The 15,356-nt window shown below is 45.8% G+C and overlaps 1 long non-coding RNA gene across 1 annotated transcript; it reads left to right on the forward strand.

Moving 5' to 3' along the window:
- The first annotated feature begins 1,336 nt into the window (after positions 1-1,336).
- LOC143822214 (uncharacterized) lies at positions 1,337-14,098 on the forward strand. Its single transcript, XR_013226087.1, has 3 exons — positions 1,337-1,424; positions 13,728-13,897; positions 14,007-14,098. It is a non-coding gene; the product is annotated as an uncharacterized LOC143822214 (long non-coding RNA).
- The last annotated feature ends 1,258 nt before the right edge of the window (positions 14,099-15,356 follow it).

The following is a 15,356-nucleotide window of genomic DNA, read 5'->3' on the forward strand; positions in this document are numbered from 1 at the left end:
GCAGAGTTAGCCACATGGACATCTATAATTCAGAGGATTTTTCTTAAAGATAGAGATATGTCGAAGGGATTGAAAGGCAAAACAAGACTGTGTGTGATCCAGACTTCAGAAATGCTCTTTGTTAAACGTGGCTTCAGAAGAAATGGAATGCACATCTGTTCTTACATGTGAAGCAGAGGTCCATCTGTGGCTATTAGCCACAAGGTATAGAGGGAACATTATGTCTGGGTCAGTGATGTTCTGAATTTTTGGTGCTCGGGGGGTCACAGAGGGAGAGCTTCCGGAGTTCAGGTCCCGCTGGTAGACCTCTTGATGGCACCTGCCTCTAGCCATCCCTGTTCTCATGTTTGGCTTTCCATGCATGAAACCCAGCTTGCAGGGCAGGTTGCCCTTTCTTCCAAACCCCCTTAATGTCGGATGGTAACTATCACTCCGACCCAACTCTTAATCCCCTGTCGCAAACGATCACCTCTTTTTGTTTCCTCTACGTTTATGCGTTAGCTTAAATTTATGTGTTTGTATGTTAGGGACGTTTATTTTGGTTTGAATAAGAATCCTTGTTATTAATTTTCTAAGAACTGACTCTGCCTGAGACTCCTGACTTCAAGCTCCCCTACCTCCCAGCCCACAAAGGTGGAGAATCACACTCGTCTTCCCTCTCACAAGGCTTTCTCTCCTAGAATTTGCTAATTCCCCATCATGAATTCAGGAGGCAGGTCTATTTCAGGTAACACCTGGGTTTTGACCACTTTGTGAGACAGTGTCGGACTAGAGGGGCCATTGGTCTGATCCAGGGGTAGTCAAACTGCGGCCCTCCAGATGTCCATGGACTACAATTCCCAGGAGCCCCTGCCAGCATTTGCTGGCAGGGGCTCCTGGGAATTGTAGTCCATGGACATCTGGAGGGCCGCAGTTTGACTACGCCTGGTCTGATCCAATATGGCTCCTCGTACGTTCTAGTTAAAAACAAACCAGGCAGTAAACGATATGAGAGACCTCTGCATGAAACCCTGGAGAGCTGCTACCAGTCGATGGACTGATCGTCTGATTCAGTATCAGGCAGCTTTGTGTGCATTCATGTACCTTGAGAAATAGAATACCAGGTAGCAGCTTCCTTTTCAGCCCTCCCCTCCGGCTCTCCCCTGCTCCCTCGGAGAAACTGGATTTCAGGATGAAATTGGCTATGCTTAGATCCAGCCGGAACGGATGTTCCATTTAAAGAAAAGGAAATTCTCTGAGCTGTGTATTTGTTTGCAGACGGTTCATAAACCCGATGCGGAAGGAATAGCATGCCAGCGTTTGCTCTGCCGTGTCATCCGTCAAAAGCGATAGCAAACCTTGTCGGCGGTTTATCCCAACGAGAATGGGGCAAGTCCCTTCCGGTGGAGACGGAGTCGCCTGCGTGACAGTTCAGAAGTGCACACGTGAGTCTTGTAGGAGCCCCGCTGGGTTAAGGAGAAGTTGGTGTGTTACAAATTGGCAGCTGTGGGAATCATTTTGTTTGCCACTGCTTCTAAACGAGAAAGAGCCGCCAGCCTCCGGGTCAATGGTGAAAGAATCAGTAAGAGTCTGCCCACCGGCAGATGGGGATTTCTACTGATCTGGGGGGCTCCTCCAGTCTGCAGAAGCATAAGACTTTGTAAACTATTCAAAAAGGAAATGCTGTAGCTCAGTGGGCGAGCCTCTGCTTTGCATGCAGAAGGTTGCAGGTTCTGGGTTCAATTCCTGGCCTCTCCAGCTAAAGGGATCAGGCAATGTGAAAGCAACGGCCAGTCTGGGTAGATAATACCAGCTCTGATGGACCAGACCTCTCAGTATAGGGCAGGATAAGGGCCGAATATGCTCCAGGAGACAAATAATATTAAGGGGAGAAGAAGGGGCAAGGAGGAGACATCCCAGAATGTTTTCTGTTCCCTTGTTGACTAGAATGTTCTGACTAGTACATTTTCTAGGCATTTCATCACACCCATTATACTCTTCTATTGTTCACATGTGATGGTAGTATTTCCCCCCTCCCCCCCGTGTTGTGCTAAGCTGTTTTGAACACATGTGGGGGGGGGGGAGAGGAGGCTATAAAGATTAAAACAAATAAACGGATTCTCTGAGAGGACAGGGGTCCACCAACTGGGCCCCGCTTGCTTGCAAATCCAGGAAACGCCGAGCCTGGGTTGAGTTCTAATTTCCTTGGGGCACCCCTGTTGGGAACCAAGTCGCACCTTACATTGTGCCTAACAGTGTCATAGCACTCTTGGCAGGGAAACCGAGAAGCCCCAATATCTCGCTGTCCTGAAATCCCACAAGGTCTCATTAAAAGAATGTGGAAGGAAGCCAGCAGCTGCAGAATAAGCCCCCATGGGTTGATAGCTGTCATGCTCAACCCCTTACCCCCCCCCACTTCATGCCAACAGCTCCCTGATAGGACTGGTCTCCTGGCATATTTCCCAGAATCCTATAGATGCACAGAGTCCCTTTCAGAAAAGGATATCCAGTCTTCCCTCCCCAATGAGCTTCAGGGTGCTGCAGCCTGGGCCAGCCCTGAGCCAGGCTTCCCTGGCATCACCCAGGAGCCAGCCTTATGAGTTTTCCTGCCCCCTGCAGGCACATCTGCCTAATGGGCTGTGCCTCCTCGTTATTATTAGCCCAGCGCCTATCTTTATCAACAAATTATTCCTCTTGTTCAGCGCGGTGGTAGCAGTTTGGCAAGTACACAGCAGAGAGACCCCCTCAAAAGCGAAATGATGAGCTGTCTCATCTTTGACACACCAATACATGCGTACAAACATGCACAGACATGCAGAGAGTCCAGTGGCCCTCCTTTGCGCATAGGGTTAGGAACACTCTGATGTTCTGCACCCTGAGCAAAAACAGATACCTTTGAGCCGATGGTCTATTGATATTATTAAAACACTAATATAAGAATCATAGAATCATAGAGTTGGAAGGGGCCACACAGGCCATCTAGTCCAACCCCCTGCTCAACGCAGGATCAGCCCAAAGCATCCTAAAGCATCCAAGAAAAGTGTGTATTCAACCTTTGCTTGAAGGCTGCCAGTGATATAAGGAAATACTGTAGGATTTTTCCACACTCACTAACTTCTCACTATTGTTACAACCATCTTATATTGGAGGACTCAACCACTGAAGAAGACATTGAAAATGGAAATTATCTAGAAACCGTTTTGGTTGATTCCCTATGTATATTTTAAAAAATTGTATTAAAATTGAATATATATTGTCAGAAGAAGAATATAGCCTTGGATAGGTTCCTTGCTTTTTCCTGTTAGTAAAAACACTGAAACAAATCAAATTGTATGCCTATTGAGCAATTAAACCAACAAGGGTTCGGATCCATATTAATTTATATTGCTCTGTACTTCGGAGTGGGGGGAAATTGTCGATAATAGTATGCAACGTTCCGCCGTGTGTTCAGAACCGATTTGCAAAAACCACATTGTCCATTTTGCGGTAGAAGTGCCTGAAACATGCGTACTGAACAAAAAAGCATGCCAAAAAAGAATGGTATATTTAAAGAACTGACTGGGGAACTTCCTGAATAAGGTGACAGTCTGTCCCACTGACACATACATGACTTTAACTACATTACCCTTTGAGCCATTACCTTTAGTCATAAAGATTCCTTTAAGAAGAAGAAGAAGAGTTGGTTCTTATATGTCGCTTTTCCCTACCCGAAGGAGGCTCAAAGCGGCTTCCAATCCCCTTCCCTTTCCTCTCCCCACAGCAGACACCCTGTGGGGTGGGTGAGGCTGAGAGAGCCCTGATATCACTGCCCAGTCAGAACAGGTTTATCAGTGCTGTGGCGAGCCCAAGGTCACCCAGCTGGCTGCATGTGGGGGAGCACAGAATCGAACCCAGCATGCCAGATTAGAAGTCCGCACTCCTAACCACTACACCAAACTGGCTCTCTACTAAATCTAGTAGTGATGGCATTTCTAGCAGGTTACATTATACATTAAATACTTAGATTCTCCTGCCTCCCCCCCCTCCCCATCCTTGGAACATATAAATTGCAACTTAGCTCCCTTTAGAGCTTATTATAGACCAAACCGGAGCAGCCCTAACCTACGAATGTCTCTAAATTTGCTTCCTGGGTTACTTTATCATTTCCTCCAACCCAATAATTGGCAGATGCGTGCAGTTTATCCCAGCTAATGCACTCCCACCTTGAGGAACTGAGACAACGGATGAAGATCTCGGGCCCTGATACAGCGTCGTCTTAATAACCAAGAGGAAACCCGCAGGTGCCTGGAGACCTCCGCCTGTCTTTGGACAGCTTCAGTATTATTACTCTTCCTGGCAAATGCGCTGCCTGCCTCGGTTCAACGTTAAATAAACCTCCACCTTGGCTTCCAAATCATTTAAAGCATGTATTTGTCCCGGCTGCTTTCTCGGGCGGAATATTCTATAATCCAATGTCTGTCTGCAAAGACAAGCATCTCCTATTATCTAGTGAAAGCCTCCTGGCTCTCTAGGAAGACAGAAAAAAGGTATATCAAGTCAGAGCGTATTTCCTAGCGCCCCAGACAAATGAATGCCTTCCAAGCAACTGCAAATCAATTGGGTACCAAAGAGCCCCATGCCGGAGATCCCATCAATACATGCCTTGTAGCTGCCCAAGATGGCAGGCATCCCATCGTAGCTTTATTCTTTTTTGGCTTTTGGAGGCATTCCCATAGCTACGTTGCTGGCCCAAAGGCGTGAAGATGACTCTGGGCTCCAACCGCTTAAAATTCTACCTCTTTTGCCGAGAGATGCCTCAGTCGCCATGCTTGTTTCTCTGCCTTTATTTTATGCCTCTTGTTAAAATATTTCTATGCTGCCTTCCAATAGAGATGAGTGTTGGGTTGCCAGTCTCCAGGTGGACCCTGGAGATCTCCCAGTTTTGCATATTTATTTGATTTTACACTGCCCCTCTCAGCGATTGCCATCTTGGGGCAGTAAACAGCATGGCAAGCATTAAGTACAATAAGATTCGTAAATAATTAGCCGTAAAATTTACAGTGAGAACAACAGTTCCTTGTTGAGGACTGTAGATTTCCAGCATCCAGCAACTAATTATAACCTTAGCCTTACTGTGCATGCAAATAGAGCTGTGTGTATGAACACTAGAACACCACACCGCGCACAGCCAGCCACTTTTCTGCAATGCATCCGCTGAGTTATTTTTGAACTGCTGAAAGTGCCTTATAAGACAGGTAATTTTTTACAGTATATCTTTAATCAAAAGAACAATTACTCTCTTGGCTTTTAAACCAACAGAGGACGGGGCTGCTGTAGAGTCAGTTAATGCAGCACAGAATGTGGGAACAACTTATAATAATGTGTAAAACCAGAGAGAACAAGACTCCTGGCAAGGTCTTCGGTGTAGGAATCGAAAGTGTTTTATTTAAAGTTGAAATGTCAGAGCATCCAGAGTATTCAACAAATACGTAGAGTAACTTGACGATATCTGAATTAGAAACTTACAGCATAACAAAAGCAGGTTTAAAACAAATTAAGTCAGTGCAAGATGGTCCTCGATATGGATATTCCTGCGGGAAGTGCACAGGAGAAGGTATGTTCCATAGAAAGGGCCCCTTCTCTCTGGGGGAAGACCATTTTATTGGGACTGGAATCAAGAAGAAGCTATCTTAGGAGAAAACAACACAATTTTCCTTAGTTCTACTTGTCCAGTATCATAGTACTATTGTTGTCAACCTCCACACAGGACCTAGTGATCCCCAGACATTATAGAACAGCCTTCCTCTACCTTTGGACCATGGGGCAACCCCTCAGATATTCTTCAGGCTTCAAGTAACACCAGAAGTGATACCAGCTGGCCACATCTCACTACCACACCCACAAAAGTCCCAGGTTTACAGTGTGTGTAGCATCACTAATAAAATAAAATGCATGTTAAATAAGAAGTTAGTTTCATTTTTGTGTGTGCAGTACCTTGCCTGAGCAAATCAAGGAACCATTCATCTCAGCTGTTATAAAGCCCATCATGCAAAGCATTGATTCACCTCAGGGGAAATGATCCATGTGATTTGGAGATCACTTGTAACTTTGGGAGATCTCCAGACACCAACAGGAGGTTGGCAAACCTAGCAAGACCTGAAAATATATTTTCCCAGGGTCAGAAATAGCTGCCAGGACAAGGGAGACCCCCACCCCCGATTTCCAGGTATTTCCTAATCCAAAGGCAGCAACCTTATCTAGGACCCTGACCTATCTTTCCTTCCCAAACCCTCCCAAAACACAAGGAAAAGGGGGCAGGGTTGAAACAAAATAAGGCCTCCCTTGTTTTTCGGTCTGTGCAATCATGCTCGAGAACAAAAATCCCCATTGATCTTATGCCTACTGACTTTAACACAAACACGCTGCACACAGTTCCTTCAGCCGATTAAGCTGTAAACAAATGCATCATTGTTAGATCAATTTGCTTTGTTTGAGATGAGGAGGAAAACTTCTCAGTCCTCTGATCTCCAGATGAGTCTTCTCTTCACGCTTCCTGGGCCTCAGTGTTTTTAGACTGAGTTTTGAGATTGTTTCTCATAGACCGTTTATGCACTGAGAACTTCACTGCCCCATCTCCCATTCAGGAGCACAGCTCGGGGGCGGATGAGATGCACCAGGCCAAATGCTCCCCGACGTGGGTGCAGGAAGAGGTGGGGCAACCTGCCACGACTAAAACTCCAGCCTGCAGCCTGGCATGAAACCTCCAGTGCATAAACGGTCATAGAGAAAGCAAGAGGGAAATGGTAAAAATCAGCTTTGGCTCCCCAGGAATGACCTGTGAGCAGGAACCTGGTGGCACTTTAACATCATGATTCGGAGTCACCTTCAGGCTCTGACATATATCAGGTCAACTCTGGTGTATACAGTCCACAAGGCAAGCCACCCCCTTCCTTTTTTTCAAAATTCATTCCCAGCATAGCCACACAGATCAAATGAAAGACATTGACTCCCCCCCCCTTCTACAGTGGTTAATTCAAGTGGGGGGAAATTATGGGATGGTGGATGCCAGTTTTGATCAAATTACAATGGTTTTTCAATATACAAAGCGTGATATTACATCTCAGAGGGACGGCAGAAGGGACAGAGCAATCTCTTTTCTCCATGACTAGGTAATTTCGTACACATCAACTCAATAAAAATCAAGTAAGAGGGCCTTCAACACCTACTGCGTTCATTTAATGGGTATTATAGGGCTGCAGATTCACTCCGTTGTAAACAAGGTACTAGACAATTGAACCATTTTCACTTACAAGGAACTTTGAATCCTGGCAGCAGTCGTTTGCACCCAAGCAGGAAAGGGAGGAAGTGCAAGAAGGCAGCAGAAGATAGGTAGGCAATTTGGCTGAGGGCAGAAAAAAGCATGCACCAGGGTCTACCTTGCGTCTTATTGTCCTTGGGAAAAAAATCAGCAGTTTTTGAATCCAAGAGTTCCTGATTTGGTGGAACTCGAGGGCCCTTTTTCTGCAGTTTCAGAAAAAGCTGCAGAAAAAAAACATTGGGGGAAAAAAACATTTGGGAAAAAAAAAACATTGAAAGGCCTTGACAAGCAGCTGATCCTCAGGGTTAGTTGTTTGGCCGCGTCTTTCTCAATCAGCCGAATAACAAATCAGCCGAATCACACCCAAATCTATTGGGCCTCTCCGAATCACCTGATTTGAAATGATGGGATGTGTGATTCAGCTTGGACAAGCCTGAAAAGTACTCGAATCGTTGATTCGAATGTTTTCAGACTTCAAATAGCCCACACAGAGCTCTTCTGCCAGGCGTTTGGTTGAGACCCTGTTCCTCTTTCCTCTTCCCTCCCCCTCCTAAACTAAGTCACCAAGCACGAAACAACACACAGCCCCGTTTGCTGGTTTATTTTCCCTTTATTTTTCACTGTATTTTTGGCCGAAAATTGTGCCCGTGCCGGGGGGGGGGGTATTTTTTTTTCCACTCGGGGGGAGTGTGGCAACGATGAAACGGCAGCTCAAACACCACCTGCTAGCTGGATGGGTCTCTCCGTTGCAACGAATCAACGCAGATTCATTGCAACGTGTGTGTGTGTGTTTTTTTAAACTTCCTTAAAGGGAAAGGGGCTTTTTGGGAGCATGATAACGGCCGCCCATTGGCTGCTTGATGGCCAGGGGCGGGACGAGCTCGGCAATATCGCTTCCTGGCTAGTGATTTTTGCCGAGACCGGAACCCTGTGGGAAACGATAGAAACCCAACTGGATTCCACTACAAAGCCAGGTATGCATAACGACGAATTCCACAATTTAAAATGGCGTTTTTTCGTCCCGCAACCAATTTGCCACATAGATCCTGGTGCGGAATGGCCCTAAGTATTGACGGAGGGTCCCTGAAGCTTATGATAATGAATTGCTGGGAATCTACAGTCCTCAACAAGGAACTGTTCAAAATGTTAATTTTCTGGTTAATTATTTATGACCCCAGTATATTTTGAGGACCTGGAAAGAAAAGATTCAAATGGGTCGCCATGTTGGTCTGAAGTAGCACAATAGAATCAGAGTCCAGTAGCACCTTTAAGACCAACAAAGATTCATTCAGGGTGTGAGCTTTCGAGTGCTTGCACCCCCTGAATAAATCTTTGTTGGTCTTAAAGATGCTACGGGACTCTGATTCTACTGGAAAGAAAAGCTGTTTCTGGATATTGAGAACTGGATGTCTGAATGATCTGTAAACATCCCACAGTGCACAAAACCATCCTTGAGTTGAACATTTTTTTTTAAAGGCTCCATATGTTACAGGCAGAACAGATTGTGAAAATTAAGGAAATTTGTGTCCAGCTAGAATGGACAGTGGTTGGGCCACATCTTCACCTTGGCTGCTCAGGGGGTTGTGGGAAGGAGTCTCTCCTGTTAAAACGGCTAATTGTGCACTAAGAGCGGCAAACATAATGAGACAGTTTCATCCGCATGATAATCAAATTGTCCAGATTCATTCTTCCTACCTCCCCATGTTCTCTTTCAGACTGTCTTTATTTTCATGAGAGAGAGAGAGAGAATGTCAGAGCTAGAGGGAGACGCAAGAAGCTTTCCCGAAGGATATAAATCTGTTAATTTTACCGAATTTATTCTAATTACACATTTTTGACATAAGAAATTAAGGGGCGGCAGGGAAAGGAGGAGAGAACTTTATTGCTGGTCAGAGCAGACTAGCGAAACGAACGGGCAAGCTGAAGGATTCAGGTGGGTGGCCAGGTTGGTCTGAAGCAGCAGAACAAAGCTTGAGTCCAGGGGCACCTTTGACACCAACAAAGCTTTCTTCGAGGCATGAGCTTTCATGTGCATGCTCCCTTATTCAGATGTCTTCCGTATCTGAAGGTTTGTCCTTGCCCGCAAAACCTTATGCCTTATATAAAACTGCTGGTTTTAAACATGCCCCGTCACTCCCAATTTGAAACCATCGACTCACCGCTCTTTTCTGTGCTCACCCCAGATGTCAGTCTGCATTCTTCCCTCGCTTGGGCCTCTGTGCATACCTTTTATCAATCAGTCATGAGGCTCCCGCATTCGACACCTAGCTCCCAGCAAACTTTTCACTGCCCAGCTGTCATGAAAAAAACATCAGCGCAGATGTTTCCTCGTTCCAAGGCCTCTGGCAACGGCCGAGAACTGGCCAGAAATGGAAGCTTCTTTCAGCGCTAGGGCTGAGGCAGGGAGAGAAGCTGGGGGCAGAGTTCTGGCAAGGTCAGGCCAGCTTCGAGAATCAGGCAGGAGCCCTGGAGCACGCAGGAGATGGATGCTTGAAAGAGGAAGCAAGAAGGACAATTCAGGCCAGCTCCAGGAATCAGGCAGAAGCCCTGAAGCACACAGGAGATGGATGCTTGAAAGAGGAAGCAAGAAGGACAATTCAGGCCAGCTCCAGGAATCAGGCAGGAGCCCTGAAGCACGCAGGAGATGGATGCTTGATAGAGGAAGCAAGAAGGACAATTCAAAGGCGAGTCTGATCATGACCCAGAGACGAGGAGGCTGTCTAAGGAAGGCAGATAAACATTCTAAGCAATTCTGGTGGGTTGTTCTGAATCAACAGAATGAAATTTGAGTCCACAGGCACCTTGAAGATCAACAAAGTTTAATTTGGGGGCTTATGTTTCATGTGCAAACTTTATTCTAAAGCTATTGGAACAGATGTTCTCTTTCCTGAAAGTTAATGTGGTATGGCAAATGTGAGACAGTGGAATGTGATGGTCTGAGAGTTGGGCTAAGAACTAGGGTTGCTGGTTGTCAGGTGGTGGCTGGACATCTCCTGGAGGACCACTCATCTCCAGGAGACAGAGTTCAGTCCCCCTGGGGAAATGGCAGCTTTGGAAGGCAGACTCTGTGGCATCATGCCCCACTGAAGTCCCTCCCCAAATTCTACATTCCCTGGGCTCCACCTCCCATGTCTCCTGCAGTTTCCCATCCTAGAGCTGGGGACCAAAGTTCAAAACCATTCCCTGCCATGACACATGTTTGATGACCCCAGGCCAGGCACTCTTACAGCTTCCGCATACCAGGGCGAGGATACAATGGAGCAAGGGAGAAGCACGAGGGCCACAGTGAACAGCAGCAGTCCAGGAGCACCATCAAGACTTTCAAAATTTCTGACAGGGGATGAGATTTTGTAAGTCACTGCTCCCAAGCGGAAGCTCCTCCCCTGCCACAAATTTTTTTTGGACTTTACGGTGCTACTGAACCAGTCTAACATAGTGACCCATCTTGATCCAGTGGCCCTGTAGGGTTCATGCACAGGCAGTGTGCATCTATTCCACACTGAAATCTATCTGCCTGTGGGAAATAAAATTCAAATAATGCATGAAAAATAAATACAAAAACGAGGGGAAGGGTTACTCATCCACGTCCTGAACTCGGAATTAAGGCAGGAAGGGACTTGTTCCTGCACATCTAATTAGCTAAGGAGCTGGGAGTCTTTTCATTTCCACTTAGCGAGCCGGTTAGTGTTTGGGGCAAGAGACATTTAAGCATTTTGCCCAGGGCACCCACATTTGCACGGAAGACAAATAGCTGCAGGGCTATAATTTGTGACACCGTAACCCAACCATAGCTGCATCTGCCAAGTCCTGATGAAGGTAACCATATATAAAGAGATACAGAAATGGGGGGAAGATGTAAATTGTGCCTGATTATTATTACCATCTCTCAGGGGCTTTTATTTATTTGCTTCTCTTTGATTTATAGACTACACAAGTCTGGGCTCGGAGAATTGGCCAATTATTTAATATGACAAACCAAATATGGTTTAATCAGCTCCCCCCATCTATCACACGGATGCTAATAATTATGCACAGCTCATTCATCAACCGACGGCAGAACCCAACTTCACAGTCTGCAGGCCTCCTTGAGGCATCGGTGGCCGGATTGTTCCACTGCAGACTGCAGGGGGGCAGCATCAAGGTTTTCAGCGTCACTCCCCCAAATATGTAAATAAAAACAGAACAAAACGTGCAGGCATATTTGGAGGAGCAGGTTAGATGACGTCCTTCTCCTTGCCCTGTGTGGTGTAATGGTGACGAATGGGGGCCTCTAATCAGGAGAACCAGGCTTGATTCCCCGTTCTTCCTACACATGCAGCCAGTTGGGTGACCTTGGGTCAGTCACAGTTCTCTTAGAGCTCTCTCAGCCTCATCTACCTTACAGGGTATCCAGAGCGGGGAAAGGAGGGGTAGGCAATTGTGAGCTGTTTTGAGACACATGAGGATTGCTAGTAACCCTGGGCCAGTTACAGTTCTCTTAGGGCTCTCTCAGTCTCATCTACCTCAGAGAGGAGAGGGGAGGAAGGGAAGGTGATTGTAAGCCACTTTAACTCCTAAGGGTAGAGAAAAGTGGAGCACAAAAAAAAAAAAAACAGCTCTTCTCTTTTCTTCTCTACCAGATGCTCTACCACTGAGCCATTTCAAAAATCCCTTGAAGATTTCAAACATTTTATTTCTCAAAGAGAATAGGGCAAAATTAAAATGGAATTGTTCAGAAGGGTTTAAAAAAAGGGGGGAGAGTTGTTATCTACTGCCCTGCTAATTGTGCACATTATGTTGTTTCTACTATATTGTTTTCTGATCTATGCATGATTTTTGCATTATAATGGTTGATCTTGAATATTTTTTATTGCATTGCTTTCCAGTGTTGTAATCTGCCTTGAGTCCAAGTGAAAAAGGTAGATTATAAAGTTAGAAAATGAACAATGCAGGAATCAAGACATCATACGAGCCAGGTGATCATGTGTGTTCATGTTACCTCTTTCTGTCCAGTGGAAACTTTGTTAGGCGGGAAATAGCTATGACTATGAAGACTTTGGACTGGTTAAGTCCGGCATGACAATCTGCCCCTGCCTGGCGAGGGGAGTGTAACCTCCTGTCTTCTGACCAATGAGTTCTGGGTCTTGGCTCGTGCTTCCACCTTTGGTTGCAGGGACCTTTGGCTGCATATTTGGGATCCAGTACAGCCATGTACAATCCCACTCTCATCCTGATATTCTGTTTATTGATTTTGAATATGACCATGCCACCTCTCCAAAGAGCCTACTCGAAGTGGGCTACAAAATAAAACAGGATACAAACAAAAAAGGTATAAAAGTTGTTAACCATTAAAAAAAACCATTAAACACCGAACAGGAAAAACCCAGCCATACAAGAAAACGTAAAACACTGATCAGTTTTAAACGAGCCTTGAAATAGACTAGTAGGTTTGTCATACACACACTGGCAAATTCTGGGAGATCTGAAGGGCAGTTCCTGGGGAGGATGTAGTTTCAGGAAATCGGACATCACATCCTCTGGGTTGCTCTAGGAATTTCCCCAACCTCTATGGTAGACCATAGAGATGGTGGAAATTCCTAGCCCTTTACAGAGCATAAGGTGTTATTCCCAGGAGGAGGACTGGAGTATGTAATTATGCTTCCAGTAGATGCTCTCAGAGACTGGGAAATTCCTAGATTCAGCACCACATTATTGCCCATAGCATTCCCCATGGCCTCCCATTTCATAGAGGCAAGGGCAGGGGTAGTCAAACTGCGGCCCTCCCGATGTCCATGGACTACAATTCCCAGGAGCCCTTGCCAGCATTCGCTGGCGAATGCTGGCAAGGGCTCCTGGGAATTGTAGTCCATGGACATCTGGAGGGCCCCAGTTTGACTACCCCTGGGCAAGGGTCTAGGGCCAAAAGGGGAAAAAAACTGGCAAGCCTGGTTCACACTAGGAGCAGACTGTTAAAAAATTGGAAAAGACCAACCCCTTAATAAAGTGCCTGAGTTTATAAAAAAAATTAAATCTCCCAGTGTGATGTGAACATATTATGAGCATCCATGAAAATGCACCGTATGTGTCCAATAAGACAGTAAGTCCATGGCCTCCCATTTCACATCAGGCAGCAGCTACTGAATCGGGCCATCGGACTAATTGAGTAACTCTTTACTTCAAAGAGTGGAGAACAGGCCGTTGTGGAGTAAATGAGGACCACAGAGCCTTCCACCCCCGTGGGAAGAGGTAGGGTGTGTAAAATAATTCTGGATACTGGAACAAAAGTTTGGTTGAAAGGCTGGACAGTTTGCCTGCATAATGAGGAAATGGGGTTGCATTCGAATCTGCACAAAAATACGAAAGGGGAAGGAGAGCGAGAAAGCCGGAGAGGCATTTGAATAATTGGATCTGAACCCATCTCGACAACGTGAAGGGAAAATGAAAGATCTAAAAAAAGGATCTTTTGTTCTAGTATTCTCCGGTGAGCTGACAAGAAGATGATAGTCTTGCTGCAAACAATGGCTTCGAATTGAAGGTGGTCGGTCCCCGAATGTTCAGATCTCCTCTTTCTTGGAGTGCCGCGCCATTTTCTGCCTTTGATCAAAATCCCTTTCATCTGAGTCTTCCCAGCTCTTAGAAGGGGTAAGATAGAAGAAGGGATGGCTCCCTATCCACCGATGCATCGGTGCATAAGTATGGGTGGAATCACACGTTCATTTAGCAAGTTGTAATTTTTTTTTCCTTCCAGCAGGTTGCAAGAATTTAAACAGCTGGCAAGCCTGAACCCATTCTGACGGTCACGCTGTTCCGGGAGATTCACTTATCCTGCCAAGTGGTAAATAAGGCTTGGGACATGAATCAGGTACAAATGGGCAGTCAAATGGTTGTGGGTATAAGCTTTCTGTGCCATGCTGCTCAGTGGATGGGAGAATTTAACCACATATAAAGGCGGAGTTGAGTGGAAACTAGAGCCCCTCCCCCCTCTCAGAAATCCAGCCATGCGTTCTGCTCTGGACCGATCTGCATCGTTATACTCTGTTACCTCTGTTCTAGTTTAATGTTATTGTTATTGTGAAAAAGCTGAATCCCATGTATTGTTTTCTGTAAACAGCCCTGAACCTCAGGGAAGGGCGGTATATAAACACAATCAATCAATCAATTAATCATAAACAGGGGTGATAAACTGGTCACATGAGTGGCCTGTATCTCTGATGATGGACCAATATCCTCTTGTATCAAGGATACCCCTTTGGTGGGAGATGGGCTTCTGGTAGCTGATAAATCATTTAGAACCATAGAACCATAGAGTTGGAAGGGGCCATGCAGGCCATCTAGTCCAACCCCCTGCTCAACGCAGGATCAGCCCTAAGCATCCTAAAACAGGGATAGTCATTTAGAGCAGGGGTAGTCAACCTGTGGTCCTCCAGATGTTCATGGATGACAATTCCCATGAGCCCCTGCCAGCGCTTGCTGGCAGGGGCTCATGGGAATTGTCATCCATGAACATCTGGAGGACCACAGGTTGACTACCCCTGATTTATTGGACTGATTTATTGGACATACAGACATTCAGGTCTGGGGCACATGTTTCCACCACATGGTGAAACTCACCTGGCTTTTATGAAGCTTGTGGAGTTCACACCCTGTCTACATATTAGGCAATCCTACATATTAGGGAATGTGCTCATCTTGTGTTCCTGGAGGAGAAAGTTAACGCGAGGTCCCCAAAGAGAGCATTCTCAGAAGGACAATCTGTACCACGCACAAAGCCAACTCAGTGGCAGAGCATCTATCTTACATTCAGAAGGTCCCAAATTCAATCTCCGGCATCAGCAGTTTGAAGGATCTAGCGATCAGTGGGGCTTCTTTACGGGGTTGTCATTTCAGAATCTCAGTAGAAAGTTTATTTCCTCTCTGCAAGCATCAATTACTTTCTGCAAGCATCACTTTCCCTCCTGTAAGTACTATAGTTTGATTCCATGCCTATTCTTTATTGCTTACGGAAGGGAAAGTAACATTCTACTTACAATCTGAAGTGATATCCCCTGAAGAAGCTTGACGCGAAACGTTTTGGGGTTTCGCAAATATTAAAGACTCTTGC

The sequence above is a fragment of the Paroedura picta genome, chromosome 12 (assembly GCF_049243985.1).
Source record: "Paroedura picta isolate Pp20150507F chromosome 12, Ppicta_v3.0, whole genome shotgun sequence".
Lineage (NCBI taxonomy): Eukaryota > Metazoa > Chordata > Lepidosauria > Squamata > Gekkonidae > Paroedura > Paroedura picta.